Genomic DNA, 7,652 nt, shown 5'->3' with positions numbered 1-7,652 from the left:
TCTGTGGACTCCCACACATAGAAGCAGAAACCCGGTTTTTAGCACTTAAATTTGCAAACATACTGCTGTGCCACCGGAAGGGGCAGCAGAATGTGAACGTCACCATTATAACGCACAATACACTCAAAGTGTCTTGTTTTCACAGTAATGTGATGCAAACGTTGGACTCGTAAGTCCATAGTTCACCAAGTAAACTGTTGGTACAAAGTATGTTTCATGAAGTTTTAAAATGTCCTTGTATGTATGTAAATAAATTAGTTCCATATTTTATCCAATCGTTTGTACTGGAAAACACGTCTGGGTAGTTTATTTTTCAAAAGTCGATTATTCATTACTCTATGAAAGGTTAATCAAAGAATTACTTCCTCGTTTCTCTCGTAATATATCAGGCTCGGTTAAAAATTATTTTCTTTTTTGAAATTATTCTATCTTTCACATTACGTTTTATTTATGAACGTGCTCATGAAAAAATGAGATTTATTAGTTTATTATTGTTTCTTAAATAGGGTACATCACAACTGAATTAACATAAAAATTAAAATATTAAGTAACGATCAGAGTAAACTTCCTACTTATATAAAAAATAAAACCGAATCCTCTAATAGATAGAGCTAATTAAATACATTGTTCTTAAGTTATTATACAGGTCAGAATACATTGTTTTATCCTCCGAGCACCCTCACTGTTAACGACATTTTTGGTTGTGAACCAAGTATTTCACAAGGTCTAGACAGCTTAGTAGATTTTGGCTAATCCTAAATCCATGTACTAAGCTAGCAATGCAAAAATAATATCTGTAATAAAAGTATGATAATAATATATTTAAGATAATAAAACTAAATATGTTAAGCAACAACTAATCAACACTGTTAATGAAAATTACATCAAAGAAATGATAGTGTTTGTAGGTTCTGCAAATGAGGTATACTAATTCATCGTTAATGTGCGTCAGTTACCAGAACACATGGAGTAGACTGATTTATTTTTAATTTCTCGCAAATCTACACGAGGACTATCTGCGCTAGCCATTCCTAATTTAGCAGCGTAAAACTAGAGGGATAGCAACTAGTCATCACCACTCACCGCCAGCTCTTTTACCAACGAATTGTGAGATTGATCATCACGGCTGAAAGGGCGAGTATGTGTGGGGAAACTGGGATTTGAGCCCGTAACCCTCAGACTGCGAGTCGAGTGCCATAATCACTTGTTGCAAGGCTCACAAGAAGTGGAAAAGAGAAAAAAGGAACAAAAAATGATAGATGTGATGAAATAATTTGTAAAACTCTTTCAACTAATGATGTATTGTTATACTATATACGCGACTGTGATATAACTAGTATTAACTAATATATATTTATATATGTATATATACTTACACGAATTCAAACTAATAGTGGTCAATCAATACGGAAAGTCTTGTAAATGCTATGATAGTCTGCAGAATGTTTGAACCTATAACTAGTATTAAATATCCCGAAACTCGAACGTTTTAGAATAGTTAATTATATTTCTATAGAAGTAAGAACATTGTTGAAATTCCCGCAAAACTGTATGAATTTGATGTTCAAAACAGGGGCCGCGGAACCGGATGGGGGGGTGCTGCAGCCCCCGCACACTTTTGGCTAACAACCATTTTTTTCAAGAGTGCAAAAAAAAAAAAATGAAATGTCGCAGATAGATAATATTTTGATTCGTGGTTAAAATGAAATTTTCATTATTCTGTTGCTTGGTAAATCCTGCTCGTATCAACATCGTTTGTTTTACCCTATTTAAATTCCTACACAAGCGGTGACGTAGGGGCGCGACATTAAAAAAAATAAACGAGCGAGGCCTACGGCGCGCGTATCGATCTGTACTACATACCGTGCCCTGTATTTGATTGCATATTATGACCGTTATCTTACAGAGATGTAGACACACACTATATCAATCATGTATGCGTTGCATGGGGCTGTGCGCGCGTATTGTTGCGTGACTTCAAATAGAATGTGACGATTTTTTTTTTTATTCGTGGACCTTGCGTGCGTGGTGGTGAGCTAACTACGCAAACGCAAACTAACGTGGCAGGGGTTTAGTTTAGAGAGAGAGAAATCAGAAGAGTTCTCTCTCCAACTGGGGTGTTCAGGAACGTTGTAGTTCCTCTTCGTCCCCTTACATGAGAAATTTTTTTAAAATATCTGTGGAATTTGTACATTATTTTTAATATTTCAAAAATGGAGTGGGGTATTTGTGAGTGAGAAGAAGGGCGGAAGAACTGGACGAGGGCAGCGAAAGTGAAGTGAGCCAGACCTTGGCTCGAGGACGGAGTACACTGGCAGCTGGCGAATTGATTTTTAAAATTTACTATGAGTGATTTGATACCCTGTGACTGGGTAAACGGCCCTTTTCAGAATGAGGCTGGGACCCACAGGTCCGATGCCAGAGATTTTGCTGTGGGGGGAAACGGGAGTACCCCGAGAAAACCCACTTTCACGGACTGGGCGCCGAATAATCTACCCAGACTGTGCCCGGAAGTAGCTGGGAAGAGAAAAGAAAAAAAAAAAAAGATATAAAAGAAACTGATGAACTATGTTGGTGGTATTTCAAATCCATCGTTTTAACCACTCGGCCACAACTGCCGAGATAACGATGGTTATCTTGGTAATGGTTTGAGTCTGGCTGGTTGTTGAATTCTGTGGAACTGGGATTGAAGTCTGGCAAGAACTGTCCTTTTTCTTTCTTGAACTGCTGGAAACTTGGCGTGTTGCTAACAGTGGGAGTTGTCTTCTGAGTTGAGTTGTCTGAATCTGTCTTCATGTTTCTTCTAATTAGGTCTGGACTCGGCGGTATTTCGGTAGTTTCATGTTGGAAGATTTCCGTTGGTTGTTTGCGATATCTAGGTGCTTTGTTTGAACCATTATTGAGTGGTCGTCGATGTGGGCGTTCGGCTCTAAAATGAAATATATGATAATAACAGCCGTCACGTAAAATACAGTCAGCACTGTACTTCGACGTTGTCACTATCTTCATGAAGTGCGTGGGATGGTTACTGTTCTTAGAATAAATTCGATGAACTGCATATACCTTGGCTTGTATTTGGGGTTCTATGGTTTGTCTAATTTCTTCTGGTTGAATTGATGGGTCGACGCCCCTGAGGAATACAGAATAAAGATTGACTGGACTTTTAGTGGGGGAACAACTTACTTTAAATTCAGTGTTCCATGGCTGGCACAGATAAATTTGGTCTGCAGTAGTGGCTGGTTAGAATCGGGCAGTTTGATTTGACCTGAATTTGAATGAATTACATTCATGTTCACATCTGCCCAACTTTTTCATTTCGGGACAGGTCCCGGCCTTTCTTTCCACTGCTGCCTTTGCCTCCACCCAAAAGAACATTTAGTGAGACATTCTCCACCCAAAAAGTCAAGAATAATAACGATAATTAATTTATTAAAATAATAATAAAAATAAAAAACACCACTTAATCTTAATAACAATCCACGAAAGGGGACGAAGAGGAACTACAAAGTTCCTGAACACCCCAGTTGGAGAGAGAACTCTTCTGATTTCTCTCTCTCTAAACTGAACCCCTGCCACGTTAGTTTAGTTTAGTTTAGTTAGGCTGGTTGGATGAGGATTCCGCCTCGGCGTAAAATACGGGTCCTGGACGCTTCAATGGTTGCCCCAGGCTTGGCTCGGGCGATCAACGTGGCGACTTGGTGCGGCGTGAGGTTCGACAGTAGGCCGTCGACGATTACCGGCGGCACTAACGGCCTGACTGGCGAGGATGAACGTTTCGTTCTAAATAGCATATTGGCGGAGATATTGGCACGTCTGACTTGCTCGGTGACTCTCACTATCACAACACGCACGAATATATGCATTCTAAGAACCGAAACAAAACGTAACACAGTATGCATACACATAACGTACATGTGTGCATGATAAACTACACTCGAAGTTGGCTCAGACTAATTATAAAACCTACCAGACGTCTCATTACGACTCCAAAATTTCCCTCAGATGCCTTGATACAGAATTTAAGCTCAATATGGATCATGCTTCTACCAGTGAGGATCAGGAGAGTGAGGTACAAAATAAACTTAGATTAAGAATTGTCAGGTTATTCTTGGGCAGTTATGTTATGTATTGTAGCCTTGTAAGTTGTAGGATATCTATTTACGAATAAGCATTTAATAGGCCTACTGTGCACAACTCTGACACGCGGGATGGTTTTAATCAAGTTTGGACACTCGCAGGGATGTGGGGTTTTCTAAATTGTTAACTTTTGTTAAATTTGAGCAAATCCAATGAGAATGATGTTCAAGGTAATCCCACTTAATAAAGATCAGTAACCATGTGGGTATGGGTAATTATTTATAATTATTAATTAAAAATTATTAATAAAAGTTTAGAGTGGCAGCCCTGAATTTGATATTCAAAACATAAATGGAAACATGACCTGTACGTGAGACTGGTCTAAATTGTCAATATCCCGTTCCATCCCCCTTCCCCAATGTAATTACAATTTTACAGTTAAGATTTCCAGAAAATGCGGAGTCTTTGACAATTAAAGAAACGAGAACATTGTGAATTCCAAGAATATGAACTGCATTCACAAATCTATGTACAGGCATACAGCTTTACGCACAGCTTAGTTTGATGAAGTGAAAACACAACACAGTCATTTGATTTGAAACATATTACTGAAATTCCATGTGTTTCGTCTGGCCTTAATCAAGTTCCATGTTTAATAATCGACCTATGTCCATAGTCCTGTAAAATTTTTGATAACCTGAAATCTAGACCTTATATGTGGAAAACTTGAACATTTTGTCTGCTCAGTTAAACATGGTTAATTTTGCCACTGGTAATAGATTCAGTGATTGTATCCACCCATCACATGGTCGGAAGATATTTTGGAATTAGCAGTGTGCAGCTGCCGTATCCGCCACCTGGTCACATTCATGTGTGCGTTCTAACTGCGCGGACGAAGGGGGGGGGGAAGAGGTACTCGCCTAATGGGTGTATGCCACTCTAATAGGTTACTTTTTTTCCCAAGAAAACCATAAACATGGGGTATGTTTTTTGCCGGAATATCCTTGAATATGCCCCCCCCCCAATCCATTTTGACCTAAATATGGGTAAGTTTATCGCTCAAAATGATATTCTTACAGTTCTCGCCCGGAGTTCTCGTACCGATTCTCACCCTTATTGTCGCTCATGCTTGATGTGTACACGTTGCTCACACGCGTGATTTTTAAATTTCAAGTGCAACATTTAAAAATCACGGGTGTGCGCACGGCCCCGATCCCTCGCTGGCCGGTCGGCCGCACGCAGCTAACTAGATAGCTTCGTACGGACCGGCGCGGGATGGATACGTTACATGGGGTAATGACTTCCTGCGCATCATGGAGGATTTCACAATGGATGTGAATGTAGAACGTACCCCATAAAAAAAACCCTTAAAATGGGTCAATTGTTCTTCTTAAAAATCCCTAATAATGGGTACCCTTTCTGCCACAAATGACCCAAATGAAAAAATAGGGCGATTTGAATTGGGAAACGTCCTACAGTCATTTCTTTTCGTATTTCAATAGGTCAGACCAAAGCCCCTTCCCAGAAAAAGAAAAATTCAGTCATCGATGGAAAAGTTCTGTGGTCCCAAGCTGCCTGTTAAACAAGGGAAATGTGAACAAACTATACAGCAGGCAGAGGTTCAGCAAAGCGGGTCGTCAGTAGAAACTGTTGGTCTATCGACAGCTTCAGAAGGCATCCATTCTTCTGTATGTAGCAAAGCAAGTATGGATGACAGTTTACAGGCGGAATTGATAATCCCGTCAAAACCAAATCAACCAAGAAATTTCCAGTACCCCAAAAGGGAATGCAAGCAATTCAAACGATCATTTCAGCCGTCATGATACGAAGAATTTCCTTGGTTACACTACATAGAGTTTTCAGATACGGTTCTTTGTCACACCTGCTTACTGGCAGAAAAAGAGCAGAAACTCAATGCAAAGTACAAGGAATTGGCTTTCCTCCGAGATGGCTTTTCAAACTGGAAGAAGGCAAGGGAAAAGTTTCGAGATCACCAAATGTCGCAGTGCCATAAAATGGCAGTAGAAAATGTAATAGTTCTTCCCAAAACATGTTCTGACATTGGCGAACATTGGGAGAAGAGTTCTCATTGGGAGAAGAGAAGAAAGAATCTAGGAGCAACATGGCCAAGATCATCGAGAACTTACAGTTCTTGGCTAGACAGGGACTGGTTTTGCAAGGACACAGTGATGAAGAATCGAACTTCATACAACTTTATCACCTCAGAGCAAAGGACAGTTCTAAAATGATAGAGTGGCTTAAGAAAAAACCCAACAAGTATGTTACACATGATGTTCAGAACGAAATATTAGAGGTAATGGCATTGCAGGTGTTGCGAGATGTGGCGTCTTGTATCAGAAACGGTCGTTATTTCTCCATCCTTGCCGATGAATGCACTGACGTTGCAAACAAGGAACAGCTTACAATATGTATTCGATGGATTGACGACAATCTGGAACCCCACGAGGACTTCATCGGATTTTATGAAATCCCCACCATAAAGACAGATACCATCGTATTGGCCATCAAGGACGCGATAATTCGGATGAACTTGACCCTGACCAACTGTCGGGGCCAGTGCTACGATGCCGGATGTCCTATGGCTGGATCACGAAGAGGTGTTGCTGAACAAATACTCAAAGATGCTCCTAAGGCACACTATACACATTGCCATGAGCATGCCTTAAATTTGGCAGTATGTGACGTAACAAAAGGGTGTAAGTTGTTAGCTGATACCCTAGATATCACATAGGAAATCTGCAAGCTTATAAAATTTTTACCAAAGCATCAAGGTCTGCTCGAAAAAATAAAAGCTGACATCAACCTAGAAACAGCAGGTCTAAAGGTGATTTGCCCAACTCGCTGGACAGTTCGCGGCCAAAGCTTCGACCGCATCATTGCCAACTACGAAGTGCTTCTCTTGGAGTGGGACGTTTGTCTGGAAGATCGTCTAGACTATGAAATGAGGGCACGAATAATAGCTGTCAGATCCCAAATGTTGAAATTTGAGTACTTCTTCGCTCTTCATCTTGGTGTCGCCATGTACTCTTTGACGGACAATTTGTTAAAAACATTGCAGAAGACCTGCATGTCTGCAGCACAGGGGCAACAAAATGCAAAACTGGTAGCAGGTGATAAAATGAGGAACGATGATAATTTTGATAAGATATAGGAAGAAGTGCACCGAAAGGCAATGGAGCTCAACATTTCCGAACCTCAAATGCCAAGGCAGAAGAGAGAGCCCAAGCGTTTTGAGGTAGGAACCGGTGAGCCATCGCCCGTCGTCTCCCAAGGAATTCTATAGAAGGCAGTACTTTGAGATTCTTGACCTTGCCAGTAACGCAATCAACCGTCGTTTTGATCAGCCAGGCTTCCAGGCGTATCGACATATGGAAGATCTCCTCTTGAAATCTCTTCGAGAAGAGGATACTCCTGATGAGCTGAAGTACTTGGCGGACAAATACGGTGATGATCTGGACATCCTTTCTGTCAAGGGACAACTACCTCTTCTCAATGGACTGTTACGTGGTGACTGAAGATCGTCACTTTGAATGCTTCAACGACATTTATCTGGC

The 7,652-nt window shown here is 40.6% G+C and overlaps 1 pseudogene; it reads left to right on the top strand.

The window, feature by feature from the left end:
- The first annotated feature begins 4,030 nt into the window (after positions 1-4,030).
- LOC143228511 (zinc finger MYM-type protein 1-like) lies at positions 4,031-7,391 on the top strand (annotated as a pseudogene).
- The last annotated feature ends 261 nt before the right edge of the window (positions 7,392-7,652 follow it).

The sequence above is a fragment of the Tachypleus tridentatus genome, chromosome 10 (genome assembly GCF_004210375.1).
Source record: "Tachypleus tridentatus isolate NWPU-2018 chromosome 10, ASM421037v1, whole genome shotgun sequence".
Lineage (NCBI taxonomy): Eukaryota > Metazoa > Arthropoda > Merostomata > Xiphosura > Limulidae > Tachypleus > Tachypleus tridentatus.
Note: the sequence above shows the minus strand (reverse complement) of the source record. Positions and strands in the feature narration are given on the sequence as shown.